Raw genomic sequence first — 21393 nt, forward strand, 5'->3', positions numbered from 1 at the left:
CAGTAGCTGATTCTTCGTCGGATTCACTAGGGCTAGTCTCTGAAGACTCATTATTTGGATTTTAGAGGGCGGTTCTTTGCGACTTAGGGGTATCTCCTGCCCTTGCTTCATATATTTCGTCTCCTTTTGAGGTTGAGGGCTTATTTTCCAATTCCTCGCGTTGAAATCCTGTTTCAGGGGAGTTAAAAGATTCTTGGGAGCTCTGGGAGGAGTCAAATACCTTTGGAGAATGTCTCCACTGCTTGAATGCCATATCTTCCGGGGGGTGAGGTGTATTTCGTAGAATGGTCTGTTTCCAGGAGTGAGATTCCTTGGGTTTTACTTTAGACACCGTTATGTGATGGTATTATCCCAAGTTTTCATCATCAGGGTGTTCCTGTGTCCAAGGCAAGGTACTTTGCCTTGTTTTTATCGGATAATTTATAATGTCCATGGCTTCTCTCAAGCTTTTTGTATTTGTATCCCTAGGGGAAGTCTTCCTTCTTTTTGTGCCTGGGGTTTCCACAGCTCTGTTTAATTATTCCTGTAACGACAGGGGTCTTTCTATCGGGGTTGCTGGGGATACCATGTCATCAGGAAATCTTTTGGGGGGATGTGGGGTTGAAATTCTATCGGGGAAAAATTGGGTTTTTGGCGACAGCGTATAATCTAATTCTTCCTTTGAGCTTTCTAAAGATGAACTCTCTGGACTTTTTGGGGTTCTTGCAGGCATGGGTATTAAGGATTTTATTTTAAGGATGATTAGGTTTTTCATGTCTAAGAAATCTTAGAAATCTTCCTATTTCCTAGTGTTCTCAAAATGGTTTTGTTTGAAATAAAAGCGCTATCATTCGGCTAACCTCGACTTGTGGAATTTGTTGCTAATATTTGATGAATCTGAGGGCGAGTTCTCAGGTGCCCACTTTGCTGGGTACTTGGCTCCTCTTATACGGCTTACATGTGCTTTGTATGTTCTCCCGTTTTCTGGATTTATCATTTTAAAAGTAAAATCATTGTCGTATTTTTTGATTATTCTGTAGGGTCCTGAATATTTATTGGAAAGTTTCTTGCCTTCTAGCTTTGCCTCATTTTTCAGATACACACAATCTCCCACTTTAAAAGTTATATTTCCTTTGATCTTGAACTCATTTCTCAACTCTTGGTTCATCTTACAATTTTCTAATACTTGTCTAACTATTTTATAGGTTTTTCTCATCCTATTTATAAAATCTTGCTTGTAGTCCTCGGTATTATTGTAATATTCTCTGGACTCTACAATCTCCTGATAGGGTATTTTAAAATTGCATCCGAATAAAAGAAAAAATGGACTATCTTAGTCGTTTCTGAATAAGCGGTATTAATTACATTGGTTAAGTAAGGTAGATACAGATCCCAATCGATTCGATTGTCTTTTGAATAAATACTTAATACATTGGAAAATACTTTGCGCCTATTTCAAGTTTACCATTAGCTTGGGGATGGTAGGGAGAGGTTACTAATTCTGTATTTTAAGGAAACTCATTAAATCTTTCGTTACTTTAGAAACGAAGTTAGTTCCATTGTCACTGATAACCTGGCGAGGAACACCAAATTTTAAAAATATTTTTGCCAACGCTTTACTTGTGGCATATGTGCCTTGATTTTTCAATGCTTTGGCAAAAGTGAAGCCGGTAAAATGGTCTATTACTGAGAGAACGCAAGTATGACCTCTATTAGAAACTGGTAATCCTCCACTTGTACCATATAGGTCAAATGAACCGATATCGAAAGGGAACCTTGCTACTGGCACTCTTCCCATGGGGGGATTAGGGTATGTTTGGGGATTTTTTCTTAAGTTACACGCTTCACATGTACTTATAAAATCTTTGAGTTTTGTTAATGCCGACGGTACATAAAAGTAGTGTTTTAGCTTGTGAAATATTTTGGTTATTCCTAAGTGTCCGCCTATCTTCGAATGGAAGTACTCAAAGGCAAGCATTATTAAGCTTTGGGGAAGTACTGGGATTATTAGGGTTTGGTTTCTATTTGTTCCACCTGTTACTATCCTGAAAAGGATTTCCTCGTCCCAGTCATAATAAAAATTATCTATTTCCCGTCTTAAGGCTTTGAACTTATCAGGGAGGTTATCGGAATTCACAAAATAATTAATGAGAGTCGAGCATATTTCATCCTTAACTTGGTTTCTTTTAATGTTAGGTAGGGATAAAGGGTTACGGGTAATTTTCTTTTCCTCTTTGAGGATTTTTGGTTTATTCTTCTTGTGTTTTCGTTTACTGAGATTAATAGCATTTATTTGTTTAGTTTCATTATCTGAAGAGTTATTCTCAGGGTATCTACTCAGGTAATCGCAAGGGGCATTCTGTTTACCGGTCTGATGTTCAAATTCGTAATCCAGATCTTGGATTTTCATTAGCCATCTAGCTAAGATTCCAGTTGAATGTGCTCAGGTACTGTAAGCTTTTATGGTCCGAGCGCAACATAAATTTTCGTCCTACTAAATAATGTCTGAATTTATCTAAATGGTAAATTATAGATAGTAACTCTAATTGCGTTACTGAATAACTACTTTCGCCTTTGGTTAGAGTTCTACTTGAATAGCATATGACTTTCTCTATTTACTGAGAGGGTTCCTGTAGAAATTCAGGGTTGTTTTCCGTAGTAATTAATTGGTAAAGAATTGCACCGATGCCTAGACCTAAAGCATCAGTGGTAATCACGAATTGTCCCTTTTTAAAGTTTAATAACAAAAAGATTGCTTCCAAAGTAAGAGCCTTCTTGTGAGTGTACACGGAAGTTTGAGCTTCATTCAACTAGGTGATAGTTTTGCCGTCCCCTTTAGTTAGGTCAGTTAGTGGTTTTGTGATTTGTGCGTAGATGCGAATAAATTTTCTAAAATAACTTGTTAAACCAATGATCCCTCTTAATTGTTTCATAGTTTTTGGTGGTTTGAGGTTTTCTACGCATTTTATTTTTTCGGGGTCTGGTGATATTTGGCCTTGGGTCACAATCATTCCTAAAAATTTTATTTCAGATTGGAGTAAATTTACTTTTTCAGGTCTACATTTCAAATTACCCTCTCTGAATTTTTCGAAAACTTTGGTTAATGTGTTTAAATGGTCCTCTGGTGTTTCTCCCACGCAAATTACGTCATCCACAAAATGGATAATATTTTCTATACCTCTTAGTAAGTGTAATAGAGGTCTACATAATGCACTTGAACAAGTTTTGAGTCCGAAGGGTACCCTAAAATATTCATAAGAACCACATTCCGTTGTCGAAAAAGCCGTTTTATAAACGTCATTATCTGATATTTTAACCTGGTGATAACCTTGTGTGAGGTCAAGCGATGTAAAAATTTAATTTTTGGTTGAAATAGAGTGTAGGATTTCATTAATGCGGGGTAGGGGACATTTGTCGCTAACTGCCTGCTTATTTAAGGCTCTATTATCTACTTCAAGCCTAAGGTCCTTGTTCTTTTTTGGTACTAGTATAACGGGGGCTGAATACGGGCTTATACTTGGCCGTATAATGTTGTTACTTTCTAATTCGTGGATTTTATGTTTTAACCAATTTTTGTAGGGGTGAGGGATACGATAGGGCTGTTTAGCTATAGGCAACCCTGTGGTTTGGATAGAATGTTCATAGAATGGTATCAATCCAATATCTTCCTCACATGTAGAAAAAATATTTCTAAAATTCCAAAGCAATTCACACAATTTTTCTTTCAATTGTGTATCATGGATATGGTCTAATTTAAATTTTTCCAAAAATTGGGATCTTGTTAGTGGGTACCTATCCTTTGGGTTACTGACATTAAGTCCATTTACTAATGTTTTCTTGGAATTTTTACATTTTTTTAGTTCGCGTTCAGAAATCACTTGTATTTCAACGAGGCATGTTCCCTTTTTTAATGTAATCGTATTGTTTTCATGTGTGTTAGTCAACCAAATAAAACCTTCGCCTTTTTCATATGAAATAATCTGTTCTTCACAAAACAGATTTTCTGGAATTTCTTTACACGGGTATGCAAACCAAATTTCGGAATTGTCATTTACAGGGGTGACCATTTGTGAGATTTGTATTTTTTGCATAGTATTTGGGGGGATTTTTGTTTTACGTACCGCGAAGCCATAGTATTTTTCTTCCGAGTTACTTTCTATTAAGTTAAGATTGGCACTTGGTTGCGTCAATTCTTCCGCTTGTGGGGTTGGTTGTAAGGGTAAACTCAGGTCCTGTTCCCTTACAATGGTACTTAGATGTATTATTCCATTCCATAATTCAGCTATTTTCTTTATTTCTGTTTGTCTATACTCCTGCATTTTCCCTATTTTTGCTTCTATTGACTCAATCCATTTGCTGCTTGTTTTACTTTCTCGTCCCGTAGGAGAAAATGACATGAATTGAGGTACAAAAGACTTGATTCTATTCACTGTGTCTTCCCCTCTCTCCACGCGTTGGAGAATAGGATCGTATGGATACACGAATCTATTATTTGCCATATCTAATAACACTTTATTAAATTTTAGAAACTTAGCACCAATTATAGCCTCGTATGGGAAATTTTTGCAGATTATGAAGTTTGTAGGAAAGATCCTATCATCTTTTCTCACATCTAAACGTATTGAGCCTTTAGCCTCCAGCCTATGACCCGTGACACTTGTTAAACTGGGAGTATTGCAGTTTTTCCGTCAATTAATATACATTGGTAGTTTATTAAATACATTCAAATTTATTATGTTAACTGATGCACCGGAATCTATTAACGCTTTGAAATGAATACTTGCGACACTAAAATTATTTAATATAGGTAGTATATCATTATTATCACTAAAAGAAGGTGCAATTACTGGATGGGACCTATAAAAAATACTAGCCTCCAGGGTCCCGGTTTATTTTCTTGGAGGCCTAATTCGTTTCCCTGTGCGCTTATTTGATACGTTGGGGTTTGACATCGGGGTTCGGTGGGAATTTCACTTGCTAGTGAAGTTCCAAGTTGATTGACATTTGATTGTCTTGGTCGCCACGTATAATTGCGTGGGTTAGGATTTCTTGTGCCGACGGCTCGCGGCATTTGTTCATTTTGTATTGACGAAAAATCTCTTTCATTTCCCGAAAAATTTCTTTCGTTTCCCGTTGGGAAAAAATGTCTTCTATTATTGCCCGTTTTCCTGTTGAATTTGGTCGGATACACTGTCCGTAAATTATATTGGTACGTGTTTTGTTGCGTATTTGGGTTGGGGAACCGATAATTATTTTGTAGGTTGGGGAAAGGATTTGTATAGGGTTTGGGAGGCGTATATTGGGAAGGATTTGCGTATACAAATCCTTGTTGGTTTGGGTTGCGGAACGATGGGAGGCGTGGGGGGTTATTTCTATAGCTTCCTGACCCATTGGCATTTAAGTTTGTTCTCCCGAACAAACGGTTATTAAAACTGGGAGTTGCTGGTGTAAAGTTATTTCTAGTACGGCATTCCCTGGCAATATGTCCTTGCTTATTACATGCGTATCATATAATTGGGGGGTTCTGTACGTTGTTTGTCGTATTTGTAGGTACAAAACGTACTAGTCTTTGCCTCGTAGGGGTTGGAGACCTATTTTGGTTTGGTTTGGGTGAATTATCTCTCGAAAAAATCCTGGGGAAATCCCTCGTGATCGTCCTGGAGTTGAACTTTTTACATTATTTATTTTTGACTTATTGTGGTTTGTCACAATCGAGTCAATTTCAATCATTCTCTCTACTTCCTGAACTGCTAGTTCTAACGTTTGAATATTTTTTGATATTAACATTCGGTATAGTTTTGGGCTTAATCCTTGCATGAAAGCATTAAGTACAATTTTATCGTATAAAGGACCAAATTCTTTTCCATACTTGGCTTCAATAGATACCATTACTTTGTGCAGATATTCTCTAACATTTTGGGTTTCGTCGAAACAAACCGTACCATGCTTTAGTTTGTGTGTTGAACTGGTTTCAACGAATCTTTCTCGGAACGCTTTTAGCAATTTTTCTATTGACTTTATTGGAAGATTGTTATCTTCCCCTATCGTACTTTCTATTTGCTTTAGAAATGTTAGTGCTTGCCCCTTAAGTCTCATTAACAACATGCCTAATAATGATTTTAGGTTTGTTTGAGTTACTTCTACGAATTGGTTTAATTGTATAATAAATTCATCTACATCTGAATCACTATTATATGATGGGAGGGATTTTGAAATTTCCACTGTTTTGGAAATGAGTTTTTGCTTTAATAGTTGTTCGTTTTGTTCTACAGACATTTTTTTTTAATCAAATTAAAATCCGGCACTGGTTTTATTATTTTTTGATATAACACAAGTTTTACACTTCCAAATTATATATTTTTTTTTGTTACTATATTGAAGGGACTTGGGTAATATTTTAGGCCGAATAAAATAGTGCACTTCAAGCCATGCATGAATTGCACTTCAAGCATGTGTTAAATATTACACTTACCCTATGTGTAATATTTCTCAATAATCTCTTTTTTTTGTAGAAAATTTTGTCCTTGTGGTTTGCTCTTTTAAACCGGCCGCGCCAATTCTAATGGGGGAGGGGGGGGTTTAAGAACAATAAATTGGTCTTATATATTCTGTTGTTTCCTAATATGGAAAATCCAATTAATTAATTCAATGAGAAAATTTAGTCAAGCTCTTGGCTGACGGTTCGTGAGTGGCTTACCTGAGTGGAGGCGGAACTTCTAGAGTAGAGGGCTTAAACTAGTAGTACAAATAGGGAGCTTATATTAACGGCCATACTGAGTCGAAATCAGACTGAGAAGTTTCAGTTTCCCTTAGGAGCAAGTGGAGCCACAAGGACTAACAAACTTGAGAAATATTAACATAGAGAGAATAAAATAAGAAAGTAATGTGTTTATTTTTACTCACTTAATCGTCGCAGAGTTCGGTGATAACGACACACTTGCAATACAAGACACTAATACAAAATTGTCATCTGGAGCGATGCAACGCAAAAGTTAATGCACTGATAAAAGGTCTTCTCAAAAGTTTATTTTGAATAGATTGCAAATAATCTCACATAGCACAAATCATAAGAAATTCATAGTAGTCTCTCCTAGGTTAGACTGAGACAAGACTGAAATTAAGACTCGAATAAGACTGACTCAAAATTGCTAAGTTCTAGCTATCTACTTTTCCCAATTTCGCCAGGGGTTACGTCCGGGCGTTACCAGCAAGTATATTTTACGGATTCTATTGGTTCTATTATATGGCCTATATTTCTATTGGGTAATGATGAACCAATGAGCTACTTGGGTTTAATTAAGATTTATTACTTTTAAGACATCACTTTGGAATTCTTCAGAACAAACAAAGTTATACACTGTATCTTTTTGCTTGTAAGGTGTCACTTAGTTCCTGGAAGGCTGATGATTTATTTCTGTGAAAATTCTTAAAAGACAATAGGATTTAATTACATTGAGATGTTTATTCTGATATTTGCAGAACGGACAAGGTTTTACACTGTAGCCTTCTGCTAATGAGGATAATAAATCTTAAAGGACAATGGGATTTAATTACATTGAGATGTTTATTCCGATATTTTCAGAACGAACAAAGTTTTACACTGTAGCTTTTTGCTAATGAGGATAATAAATTCTACTATCTCTTGATGGTTTGGTATTTCAAGCTTTTGAGATTTAAATTAAATTGTTAGTCGCCTGTCATATAAAATTTGGTCAAACTGATATTTATTGCATACATTGGCGACACAAAGGCGGATTTATTTATTAGATTTTCTGTGCGAAAGATTATTACAATGTATGTTTAAATTAGATACACTTGTTTCAATATGTTAAATCGGACATTTGAGTCTTGCTCGATCTGTAGGTCATTTGAATTCTTCAAGTTCATATTTTGGTTGGTTTTACTTTTACCTGGGTAATTTTAGTTGGAAAATTTTGAGGTTTTTGAAAATTGATCCCATTACAAATATGCTAATTGATGCCCAGCTGAATAATGATTTTAAGACTATTCAAAGAAATAAAATTGGTCTCCTGCTATCAAGGCTGTGTCCAGGGGCAGGAGGTTCCCCCCACCACAAAAAAAAAGTTTTTCCAACTCGTAAAGGTAAGAAAATATTCAGATAAAAAACGTTTTTATTTTTTTTTAAAAGCTTTTTTTGTTAGCCCCCCTCCCCTGCAATTGTTTTATATATCCCCCATAAAAGAAATACTTGCTAAAAAAGGATATAAAAATTCCATATAATCCCAAATAAGTGTGTCCAGAACAAACACAAAAACATAAACATCACTAGTGTAAATAAGCAAGTCATTAATGCAAAAAATATTGTCAAGATGAGCACAATTTCAAATTGCTGTTCGACTAAGGATGCCCAAAACAAACATATAACCTTCATTGTCTCTAGTGTACAGAAGCAAGTCTTTAATGCCAAAAATATTGTCAGTATGAGACAAATTTCAAATTGCTTTTCAGAAACAAAATTAACCTAAGACTTACACAAATAAGGTAAAATATCAATTTGTGCTTACATGGATAAGAAATGCCTCAGAAAGTAACAAACGTATGCAATAATCCTTAGAATTTATAAATTGGCATGTTAGAATGAATTCTATTAAATGTTTCAGATACTGTTAGTAAAGAAATAATTTGTTTCAGCCTTCAAACATTCGTAGAAATCAGGAGATTGGAATAACAGTGAGACCTAACTATATGGCCTAAGTCGAAACATAATGAACCAAACAGCTGCAGTAAACTCACAAAAATTCCTATTGTATGTTAGCCTACCCCTATCTTTAATTTGGGCTTTCCAAGTTTAATCACAACCATAAAGCTTTTATTTTCAATGAAACTTTTTGATTATAAATTCTTTCATACAAAATTTAAAAAGGAAAAACATTTCAGCATTAAAATAACACACAGCAAGTAGCAGCAGACCTAGTGGCTGGTTTTTAGGGCACATGCCCCTATAAGGTAAAAAATCCCACTATTCATAGGGTAGGGGTAGCGAAAAATACCGATGGGGGAGTAAAATTTTATTGGTATCGCCCAATGATTAATTCTGTGTACACCTCTGACAAAAATTGAAAAATTTTAGACCTATTGTATAACCAAGTTTTCTTGAGCAATAAAAGACAGCTATAAAACAGAGAAAACTAATCCAGAGATTCCCTAATTAATTTTTCAGCTCTTAGGCTTTGTTCTCGCCAAATGTAAATGGGCAATTTAAAACACCTAAAAATTGTTATTGAAACCGAAAATAAATTTTTTCCAATTTTTATCACAGTTGCTCGGTAAAACGGAATTACTTTTTCTTTTTAAAGCATATCCAACTAAAACTGAAAGAAATAACACAATTTACAGACTAATCTTAAGCACATTTTCCAAGAATGGAACTTTCAAAAGAACAGGTTTAAGCATACACTAAATATCTTGACTTTGCTGAGACCTAAGGAATTTTGTACAAATTCTAGATAAAAATATCATAAAATAAAAATTGTGAGACGTTTTCATGCTTGAGATCTGATGGTCTATAAAGGGTTAAAAGAAATGCAAGACAAAATATGCAGAGGGGTAATCGTTAACAAAAACTCCAAGCGCGTGAATTTGCTTACATTTTTATCAAGAGAAATAATAAAGTTTAGGTTTATAGAAAGTAACATAAAGGAAACGTATACTAAATTACTTATCTATAAAACAAAACACGTAGCTGCTACTCAGCAACAAGGTAAGTACAGAAATAACTGTCCGGAGAGATCATTTTCAACTGAATTATTACAAAAAAAGCTATTTTCTCTACTGATATCACAAAAAAAATTTGAATAATCTCCAGTAACTGACATAATTACACTACATTAAGGCATTTTATATATGTGGTAAACCAAATAAATCATTGTTTAGTCTGATTTCCACAACAAATTCGTATAGAAAACGCTAGTACATATTTCTGGCATTAAAATGATGTTCTGTAACCTATGTATATAATGTTGTTCTGATGATGATGATGATGAAGAATAGCATGGAATGATTGTTACAAAAAATGGTGATTTCTAATATATGCTGTTTCTAACGTTACTATTTTAGTAACATTATTGTGTATCGCTTGATATTACTTTTAAATTTACTATTTTCATGTCAGGAAACTCGGTTCAAAAAACACCTCATGTCAGGAAACAAGATTAGCTGGTTTGAGATGGAGTGTAAATATCTGCAACTGTTAAGCAGTTCAACGAAAGCTATGTTCCTTTTCGGCAACAACATTTTTTAAATATTTAGGAGATAATAATACTTTTATTACCTCCTTGACAGTGTAACAAAGGTAAAAAAAAAAAAACATAGAGCAGCCGATCAAAACTTCATTTTGCCATTTGTTGAACATGCAGCTTCTTATATTTGAGAAAAAGTGTTAAAGTAAACAAGAATCATATATTTAGATAAACATAAAATCACTTTTTTCCAGACTATCTATGCTAGACCGATAGATTATTTTTATTTCGTGCAATTACACACTTAATATACAATCTTTACATTTTATTAGTGAAATAGAAACTAGAAACACACAATCCGATATCTGTGTATATGGGTTCCTGACTAATTGTAAAGCTAAGGCTTAAGCATTAAAATGTTTTTGGTTATAAGGTACAAAAGTTACACCATAGGATGGCAAAGAAACTGTACAAGGCAGTAGAGAACTGACAAACACTGTATTAGATAGCAAAGGGTTAATCGATTTTAGCACTGAAATAAGTATTTAATTTCTTTAACAATTATGACACCTTTTTTCTCTGAACGAATATGAGACTTATGAAGATAATTTTATGCACGAGAAAAAGTGTAAACAGAGACAAATCTACTGCTGACAAATGTTCAAAGAGTGACTCTGCTCCTTCACAAGAAAAATTAAGGGTAATAAAGATACTTTCATTACTTTTCAGATGGATTGGCAGAGCAACAAATAAAATGAAAAACAAACACCCAACCACAATTCATTATCTAATTTCTTTTTCACGAAGACTAATGAAATCACAACAACAGTTTTGGGCCAGATTAGGATTACATACTATATAAACCATAAAATAAAATACTTCACGAAGTTTATGTTAGATTTGAGAAAATCTGGATATTAAACAAAGGGAATGTTTACAAAATAATAATAAAAAATTCACATTTTAGTGGCATTTTAATGGCAAAATGCAGCACAAAATATAAGATTGACTGAAGATCTCTTCGACCTAATCATACGTCTGTGGAAAATTTTTAAGCTATTCATATTTTTAAGGCCAACATGTTGTTCTATAAGATGGTACATGGACTTTAAAACGTGGCAAAGAAATTACAAACTAAGATAACTACTTTAGCTATGAATTCTGGAATTAGCCTGTTTAAAGTTTGTCATCCACAATCCTCAAAATTACGGGCTTGAGAGTTTTGAAGCTGACATGATTATCGAAAGTAATGATTTAAACTACTATTAAGCGGGTTAATCCCTCTGCAGAATGCATTATATTGACAGATTTTTTTAATTGATTGAGTGTAAGATAGTCATTAATTTTTTAAATATGTATGTAAAAATAGGATTCACTTCTCATTATTCTTATCAAACCGTTGATAGATTGAAAAACTAAATAATAATTAATAATCATTTCTTAAGAAGTTGAGCCTAAATAATGGCTCTTGCCTTATCTCTTACAAATTTTGTTCTTAGTTCTGTTTTTCAGAGCGTGAACTTAAAGCTGCTTACTAGAAACACATTGATCATGTGTGCACTCACACTCGACATCAGAGCAGTTAGTATCGGAGTCATAAGCTTGATAGCCAAAATTGGTCCGCTTAACTCCATGGGCAAGCAGGAAACCGTATTTTTTTGTATCGTCTTCAGTGTCTACTAGGATATAGCGCCCAATAAATTCCGTCTCACTATTTGATGATGCACATACATCTGTTGAAAGGGCATCAGAACTTATTCTCGGCTTCTTCCCACCAGGCTTTAGGCAACGCTTGCTCTGCTGGTCAATCACAACACCCAGATATCAAGAAATATGCCTGGTAACGGCTTGTCAATCTTTTGCACAATACCAGTTTATGGCGGCAGAGATTATTTTTCTTGGTGCCCTAGACACGCAGTTGTGCGAGTCTATATAATTCGATGATGACGGGGTACTATTCCATTACTCATCCGTGAAGCCTGAGACTGACTTATAGATCATTTTTAGTCTATTCGCTCGCCTCCACCAGGCAGCCCAGTCCTTATTTCCAATCCAGTTCAAACACACCTTGAAGTCCGTTTCCTTTAGGTTTGGGACAATTTGGATTAAAAAATTTGGAATGGGAACTTCGTGGGCGGGTAAAAAGGGAGGCTTTGAATAGTTGGGGTGGAGGAGGAGCGTGCGTAGCTGTGTTGGCCTCAGGCGGCTTGGTGCTGCGGTGAGTTGTTAGTAGTTAGTAGTAATACGGAATGTGCAATTCCCACCCCTTATCAGGCCATCTAGCCCCTTGATTTTGCAAATATGTTTACTCTGGGAAAAATCTATTTTGATCATCTGCAGAATGGCACAAGCCACTGACGATTTCAGCATAAAAATTGCTACTGAAGCAGAGAAGATTCATGCTTTGATGGGATAATTGATCTTGGTTTTGTGTAACATTGTTCTTAGAAGACTTTACTCATCTTTCTACTCTAACTAATACCTCTACATCTAAATTTCCATTTGAGGAGACTCTTGGACCAAGGAAGGTGAACTGCTTGACTATCTCAAAATTCTAACCACACAATTCTAAAGACATCATGGGGATGCATAGTGCATTGTCCAAAGGCATCATTTTGTTTTTAGGCCAGTTCACTTTTAAAACAAGACTTTCTACAGTGGACACCCACTGTGCGTTTCCAGTGCAGTTGTGCATTCACCAAGACTTGTATGGCCAGTGCTACATCATCAGCAGAGTCAAAAACTAAAAGAACTTTTTCCAGAAGCATGAATTCCAAATGGCTACATCGGCATTGTATTATTGAGAACATGGTCTTTGATGAAGTTAAGGAGTTTAGGTGTAGTAGCAAAGCCTTATTCAAGGCTTTATTATACACGCGAGGGATTATTAATGCATTGCGCGCTCTACATATATTATAACATTATCACCATTTGTACCACTAAATTAAGAAATAATGATGTTATTCAACACACAGAAATATTTTTTTAGGACCAAAAATAATACAATGATAATGTTGGGTTTCTGGCCTCAAAATAACTCAAGAAATATGGAAAAAGTACTACCTGTAGAATTGGCCGTTCCTACATTTACTTGTTAGAACTGTTTTATTAGGAGAGGCCAGCCAAAATAACTAACACACAGTATTATCAACTTATCTCCAAGATTCCTCCTCTGTTTAATTTAGGTCTGTTGACACCAGAAGTAGCAAGTTCTCTTATTTTCTCAGTATATGGCTAAAACTACTTTTTCTTTATTGCAAGTCAATTCATCGTAGCCTTCTTCTTTGTGTACTTATGACTAAATCTGTGAAGTGTTACTCTGGGAATTTAATATCTTAGTAAAAATGAAATGTATCGTGTCAAATCAGAAAGAGTAACTAACTCATGCAAAGGAAACATAGAATACATTTCCTCTGTTAGTGCGTAAAAACCACGCTTCTGAAGTGAACATTTGTGAGGAAAAGATTCATGGTTGAGTATTAGAAATATCTCTTAAGGGAAGGTGAAGTCGCTAATCAGCCCGCTATTATTTCACCTGTCATAGACTTATGATTCGCAGGATATATATCCAACTAGGAGGATAAGTGTAATCCATTACACAGTTTTGGTATAGTATCAAACTAGCAAGATAAATTGTTTCTTTTAGGCACAGCAAGAATAGCCTATCTAACTAGGTGGATAATAATATAACTCAGTGTTTCTGATATCTATCCAACTAGGCGGATAAGAAGATTCTCTAAGCAGTTTAGGGTTAATATCCAACTAGCCACCTAAATTGTTTCTCTGGCACAGTATGAACATCTAACTAGGTGGATAATACCAAGTCTTAACACTCCTGATAGGCTAGGCCTATATATCCAACTAGGAGGATAAGTAAATTATATTAGGCTATGCAGTTTTTGGATAATATCCAACTAGCCAGATAAATTGTTTCTCTTAGCCAGAGACAATATCTACCTAGTTGGATAATAATGTTCCTTAGCGTTTCTGATAAATATCCAACTAGGCAGATAAGAAGATTCTCTAAGCAGTTTGGGGTTAATATCCAACTAGCTAGATAATTCATTTCTCTTAGGCACAGCCTGAACATCTAACTAGGTGGATAATAACAAGTCTTAACACTCGTGATATATATCCAACTAGGAGGATAAGTAAATTCCATTAGGCTATGCAGTTTGGGGATAATATCCAACTAGCCAGATAAATTGTTTCTCTTAGGCACAGCAAGAATATCTAACTAGGTGGATGATGCTGAGTCTTGGATTTTCTGATATATCCACCAAATTAGATGTTCATGCTGCCAATTTTGCAAAATTTTTGTCTTTGTTGAAAACCCCTGTCTTGGGATGTTCCTTCAAAAAATTTCCTTCAAAAACTCCAGGGGAAAATTCTCCCCATCCTTTGGAAAATTTCAATCCCCCCACAGTAAATTTATTATGGAATAATGCACCTCCCCCTATTTTCCCTAGAGAGTTTCAGATATGTATTAGACGGGAAATTGAAAGTTCTACTTACATCTTTGGCTTTTTTTCAGGGGGGGGGGGCAAATATAGACTTCACTGTCTTCTGCTACACCCTCATTGCTGAAAATATTACAATTTTGGCCTATAATATTACAGTTTTAGCTTGTTTTGCTATTCCCAGGGCACTTGCCCCTCTCACCTCTTAGATCCAGCCCTGCTCACCTGTTTAGGTCAGAGGCATGCTTTAGCATTGCCTAATAAAAAGAGCCATAAGGGCTCTATGTATTTTTTTTCTTTTTTCCCTAGAGGCACTTCACATGGAAGGAATAGTTGTATACATTTTGAATAGGGTTCATTTCCTTGCAAATCAAAAGTTCTAGTGCCTTCTTCCAAGAGTCAAAAGTGATTGGAAGGCAACAAGCTAATGCCCACATCATTTTCCCCCCAAACCCATCTGATCAAAATATTGAGGCAGCTGTTTTGTTCAAAATAGTCCAAATGTCATATATCTATGCCTCCAGGTTAGAGGGAACTGCCCCCCTTTTTGCCTCTGTGACAAGGGCTGTTAGCTATGCAAATTGTCCAATGTTAGTATATAAAATTTTTATGGGAAGCTTGATCTTATCAACTTTGTATTGGGGCTCATAAATTAGAAATAAAAAGTTCTGATGGCCTTTTTGAGGAACATGTCATTTTTTCCTTATTTTGTGGAAGGGGGAAATTATTCAAAGGGTGTGTTTGATGCCAGAAAATGCTAATCCCCATTGAATCTTCAGGTAAATATATAGCTAGTTGTAAGAAAGGGGAAGGGTGGAGGTAGAAGTTGATATTTAATCCCTCTTGATTTTTAGGAATATTTCTGGTTAATGTTGTTATTATGAATGTAAGAGAAACAATATAAAGCAAAACTAACAGAAGTAATTCTATATAGGAGGGGTGCTGCCCTTTCCTCTTCTCCAATTTCCCCATTGTGGAAGCTTTGGAGGATACTCAGTGGATTTGAAATTGTGAATTCTAATCCTTTTAGGTTAAAAGGGATTGGAGACCATCCCTATTCTAAAACTGTTTTTCATATATGGTCTTATTGTTACTCCTCAAGGCATTTGATTGACATTTGGTGGTACCTGTTTCTTCATTGTGTTGGCACTAATTCAACCTCAAAAAAGACCTTAAAAATGTCAAAAACTGTACCTTGAATTGTATTTATGCTCACAATTTGCTTCCATTGGGATGTGTTGCTTTACTTCTTCTTTGCAATTATTTCAATTTGAAGAAAGAGTTGAATGTTTCTAATAAGTTGTTTCCCTCTCAAAAGGAAGTACCATGAATATAAAAAAAATCATTCTAAAATACTTATTTTGCTCCTAAAAGCACTGTAATCTACTATTCCTTCCCTCCCCTCTAATGGTCAAACATATAGGCTAACCCAAATTGTATATTTTCCTCAAGTTTTCCTGTTGCTTTTAAGTTTGTGCTGTTATAGTTAAAAATAGAGTTGTGAGAAAGTCAAACTTTAGCATAAAGAGCAAGACATTGAGGAGGGGACAGCCCCTTTTATATACAGAATAATTTCTGTTTGTTTTAAGTTTTAATGTTGTTCCTTACTTTCAGTTAAAAAACTTGTTTTTTTATATATAATTTCTGATCTTTATCTAATAATGCTGGGAAATCCAGCACCCCCTTCATAGCAATGTCTCTTCTCCCATGAAAACTTCATTCATGGAAAGATCCTCCCACATAACCCCCTGGCAAGAGGGGTTCATATTTGGATAGTCAAGGGGCATGGGTTGTATAATATTTTTTCAAAGTATTTGGGGGGCAACTGCCCCGTTTTGCTCCCCTCCCCCAAACGAATCCCCTGTCCATTACTCATAATAACCCCATTGGCAATTTTGCAAATCAAGCAAGGGATTTTACACATAAAAAAAATTGATAAAACTGACCAATTTATGATAAAATTAATAAAACAATGATACTTAAAATCCAAAGCTATGTTTTCAAATTGAAGATCTGCTAATCTGCTTTTAACTTTAGCTGTTAACTTTGTGTGTTTCCCATTAAATTAATTTGAAGAAAAGAGTCACTTACAGAAAATTTGGGTCTGGGTATTTTCCCTCCTCTGAAAAATTTTCCTTCAAAAACTCATGGGGAAAATTCTTCCCATCCTGGGGAAAAGTTCAATATCCCCACAGGAAATTTATTGTAGGATAATGCTTCTCCCCCCTTATTTTGCCTAGAAAGTTTCAGATATTCATTAGAAGGGAAACTGAAAGTTCTACTTACATACAGAGCTGGAATTGTTTTTTTTTTGGGGGGGGGGGCAAATGTAGGCTTCACTGCCTCCTGCTACACTGCCATTGCTGTAAATATTACAATTTTGGCTCATAAATATTAAAGTTTTAGCTTCTTCTGCTGCTTCCTGGGCACTTGCTCCTCTGACCCCTTAGATCCAGCCCTGCTCACCCATTTAAGTCAGAGGTATGCTATAGCATTGCATAATAAAAGAGCCATAAGGACTCAATGTACTATTTTCTTCATTCCCCTGAGGCACTTCATGTGGAAGGTATGGTTGTACACATTTTGAATAGGGTTCATTTGCTTGCAAATAAAAGTTGTAGTGCCCTCTTTTAAGAGTCAAAAACAATTTGTTTCAAGCTACAATGCAACAAGCTACCGCCCACGTCATTTCCCCCCCCCCCCCTGAACCCATTTAATCAAAATATTGAGGCAGCCGTTTTGTTCAAAATAGTCCAAATGTCATATATCTATGCCTCCAAGTTAGGGGGAACTGCCCCCCTTCTAGCCCCTGTGACAAGGGTTGTAAGCTATGCAAATTGTCCAAGGTTAAGGTATATAATTTTTATGGAAAGCTTGGTCTTATAAACTTTTTATTGGGGCTCATATATTGGAAATCAAAAGTTCTGGTGCCCTTTTTAAGATGCTAAAGTGATTAGAGAACAACTGCACCTACCTATATTATTTTCCACTTATTTTAGGGAGGGGGGAAATTTTTCAAAGGGTGCATTTGATGCCAAAACATGCTAACTCTCATTTAATCTATAGGTAAATATATATTTAGTTGTAAGAAAGGGGAAGGGTGGAGGTAGAAGCCAATATTTAATCCCTCTTGGTTTTTAGGAATAATTCTGGTTAATGCTGTTATTATGAAAGTAAACAGTAACAATATACCCCAAAACTAGCAGAAATTATTCTATATAGGAGGAGAGCTGCCCCTTCCTCCTCCCCAATCTCTACATATGGAAGCTTTGGAGGATACTCAGTGGATTTGAAAGTGAGAATTCTAGTCCTTTTTATTGGTTAAAAGTGATTGGAGACCATCCAGCCCCTATTCTAAAACTGTTTTTCATATATGGTCCTTTTGTTACTCCTCTAGGCATCTGATTGACATTTTGAGGTACCTATTTGTACTTTCTCTGCTGCTGCTCAATTTTATGTGAGGGTGGTAATTTCCATAGGGACAGTGTTCTGGGAGGATTATCTGCTGTAGAATTTTTCATGGAAAAGGGATGCTGGCCCCCAATAAATTCAGAAAAGTGTTGATGGGTCTGTTTTAGCAGTTTCTTCCTCAGAAGGGAACATTTTAAAATTATGGGAACTAATTTTTAAGCTAATATTGAAGTAGATCAATAAATTAGGCTAGATATTAGTTTCACATTAGTTATAGAAGTTAATATTTAAGTAAATCAATAAATTAGGCTAGACATTAGTTTTACATTAGTTATAGAAGTTAATATTGAAGTAAATCAATAATTTCTGCTAGGCATTAGTTTTATATTAGTTTTACAAGCTAATGTTGAAGTTAATCAATAAATTAGGCTAGAAATTAGTTTTACATTAGTTTTTTTTATTAGTTTTACAAACTAATGTTGAAGTAAATCAATAAATAAGGCTAGAGAGTAGTTTATATTAGTTTTAGAAGCTAATGTTGAAGTAAATCAATAAATTTGGCTAGACATTAGTTTTAGAAGCTAATGTTGAAGTAATGGGCTAAATTGCAGTAATGGGTTAAATGGGTGATGCAGAACACCATCACGGGAGGATCTTTTATAGGAGGACAACTGCAGCAGGGCTTAAGATCCAGATATATGCAATGGCCTCTGCAAAGGGCTGCCTTGACCCTTTTCTGGGTACCTGCAAGACTGGGACCTTGTGATCAACTCTAATCCCACTTGAGGAATGGGGCCCCTTGAGGAAATTATAGCCTTGTAGTCAACACAGCATTTGTACAGGATTCTGATCAACCGACAATTCTTCTGGGCTTGGTATTTTTTGAAGGGTGTATTTAGGCTGAAAAACCTCTTCCTAGCTGATCTATTTACTATGGGCTACCTCCCTGTAGTAGCATAATATTTGAAGGCATGAATGTATAATGAGTCAGAGGTAATAAGCTTGAGATTGTATGTGCAGGATTTTGACTCTTGTTGATAGAAGAACATTGCCAAGTGCTGAAAATTATGTTGTGACCAAGATGGGCCCAGGATTGCACAAAGCATCCATTCATGGAAGCATCCATTCATGGAGCCAGCTTAATCACTTTGGTCTAGACTTTAGAAGATATGTGATATCTGTCCCGCACTGGTCAAAATAATGTCAATGATTTAAAGAACATGAAAATTGGAACTTGTTAAAAAATGACCATTGTATTGACATTTTGACTGACGAATTCAGACGATTCGAACTGGACTTATTAGTAGTTTCAGAAACTCATATCCCAGGGGTAGGAAGCCTGAAATTAGGTGATATACAATTTGTTTACTCAGGCAGGAAGGATGGGATACATAGACAGGGAGTAGGGCTCATGGTAAATAAGGAAGCTGCTAAGTCTTGTTTAGGCTGGGAAGGTATTGATAATAGAATACTAATTGCTCATTTTATGACTAAAAAGTTCAGGGTATCAGTTATAGTTGTATATGCCCCTGTAGAACCTGTTGATGGAACCTTATTGATTATGTTATAGTAAACCGAAGACTGGTAGGATCAACACAGGATACTAGGGTATACAGGAGTGCTGTTATTGATGTTAAAAGTAAAGATAACCATCTAGTAGTGTCAAGGGTTAATTTTAAGCTCAAATTTTGGAAGTGTAACTACCTTCCAGGAAGGTATGATGTTGGTCAACTCCAGGATGAGATTTGAGAGAAACTTTCCAGGAACAGTTGAATACTAAACTTGAGAGTTTAAAATTTGATAATGTCAAAGATGGTTGGAATAATTTTAGAAAAATAATTTGTGAAGTTGCTGAAGGTGTCTTTGTAAAGAAACCTAGGACAGCATCTAAGAATATTATTGAAAAAGCTTTATGTTTAATAGAAAAGAGAAAGGACATATACAAGAATTATCTGAGTGATAGATGATATGAATACAAAAGGAATGTAAAGAAAGTGGAGAAAGCATTAAAATATCAACTAAGGAGGTATGAAGTAGACGCCATGGATAAAATTGCCGAGGATCTGGAAGATGCAGCTAGACAGCATAATAGTAAAATATTGGACTGGCATGTTAATAAATTAAGAGGGAGTAGTTAATACAGACTTGGGCCAGTTAAAGATTGGAATTGGGCCACAATTAGCGATAAGGAAAGAATTAAAGAGAGATGGGCAGAATATTTTGAGAATTTTTTAAACCAAGATAGAGTTGCAGGAAAAGATATTGAGGAAAATGAAGAAGTTTGTGATACCTTGGATGTGAAGGAAGATTTGTTTTTTGAGGAAGAATTAGCAACAGTACTAAAAGGATTAACAAATAATAAGGATCCAGGTACTGATAGGGTGGTAAATGAGTTTCTTAAATGTGCTGAGGTTAGAAATAAATTACTGAAAATTATGAATATGATTTTTGAAAAAAGGGAAGTGGTTAACGATTTTAGGAAAACCTTTATTAAGCCACTTTATAAGAAAGGTGATAAAATTGAGTGTGGTAATTATCAAGGCATTAGTCTGGTCTCTGTAGGTAGCAAATTACTTAGTATTATGATACTTTTTAGACTGAGAGATACCGTAGACAAAGTTTTAAGAGAAGATCAGTGCGGTTTTAGAAAAGGTAGAGGATGTGTCAACCAATTTTTCACTCTTAGGTTAATAATTGAGAAGTGCCTGGGTTGTCAAACACCTTTGGTCCTCAGTTTTATAGATTATGAGTAAGCATTTGATTTTGTCGGTAGAAGATCTTTAGTAAAGGTTTTATCCTTGTATGGTATACCAGACAAATACATTAGTGATTAGTGCTATGTACGAGAATAACACTGCTGCAGTTAAGGTAGGAAATGAGGTTAGCAGCTGGTTTTGTATTTAATCAGGAGTTAAGCAGGGTTGTGTTCTACCCTCTTTATATGGATTATTTTGATGGACTTTGTCTTAAAGAGCACAGGAAAGGCAATAGGAGACAACGGAATCAAAAGGGGAAGTAAAAGTCTCCTGAACTTGAATTATGCTGATGATTTAAGAATCCTAGAGGAAAATGTGAGCAAAATGAATGAAATTTTAGAGATTTTTGTGAGTTCATGGTGCTAGAACAGGTTTGAAAATTAATGTTAAGAAGACTAAGTCACTAAGGCTAGGAATAAGTGAAGATGAAAAAGTGACGTTGGTTAACGAAAAGATAGATCAAGTGGATAGCTTCACTTACCTTGGTAGTATTATTAGTAAAGGTGTTAGGAGCAGTGAAGATGTTCAAAGTAGAATAGCCAAAGCTCAGGGTGTTTTTACACAGTTAAAAAAAGTTCTGAAGAATAG

General features: G+C 35.3%; 1 protein-coding gene across 1 annotated transcript in view; it reads left to right on the plus strand.

Moving 5' to 3' along the window:
- Window positions 1-21393, plus strand: part of LOC148948182 (uncharacterized) — a 445032-nt gene that overhangs the window by 411651 nt on the left and 11988 nt on the right. The window lies entirely within an intron of this gene.

This window comes from Artemia sp. Qi Xiang Cuo, chromosome 10, assembly GCF_049724085.1.
Source record: "Artemia sp. Qi Xiang Cuo chromosome 10, ASM4972408v1, whole genome shotgun sequence".
Classification (NCBI taxonomy): Eukaryota; Metazoa; Arthropoda; class Branchiopoda; order Anostraca; family Artemiidae; genus Artemia; species Artemia sp. Qi Xiang Cuo.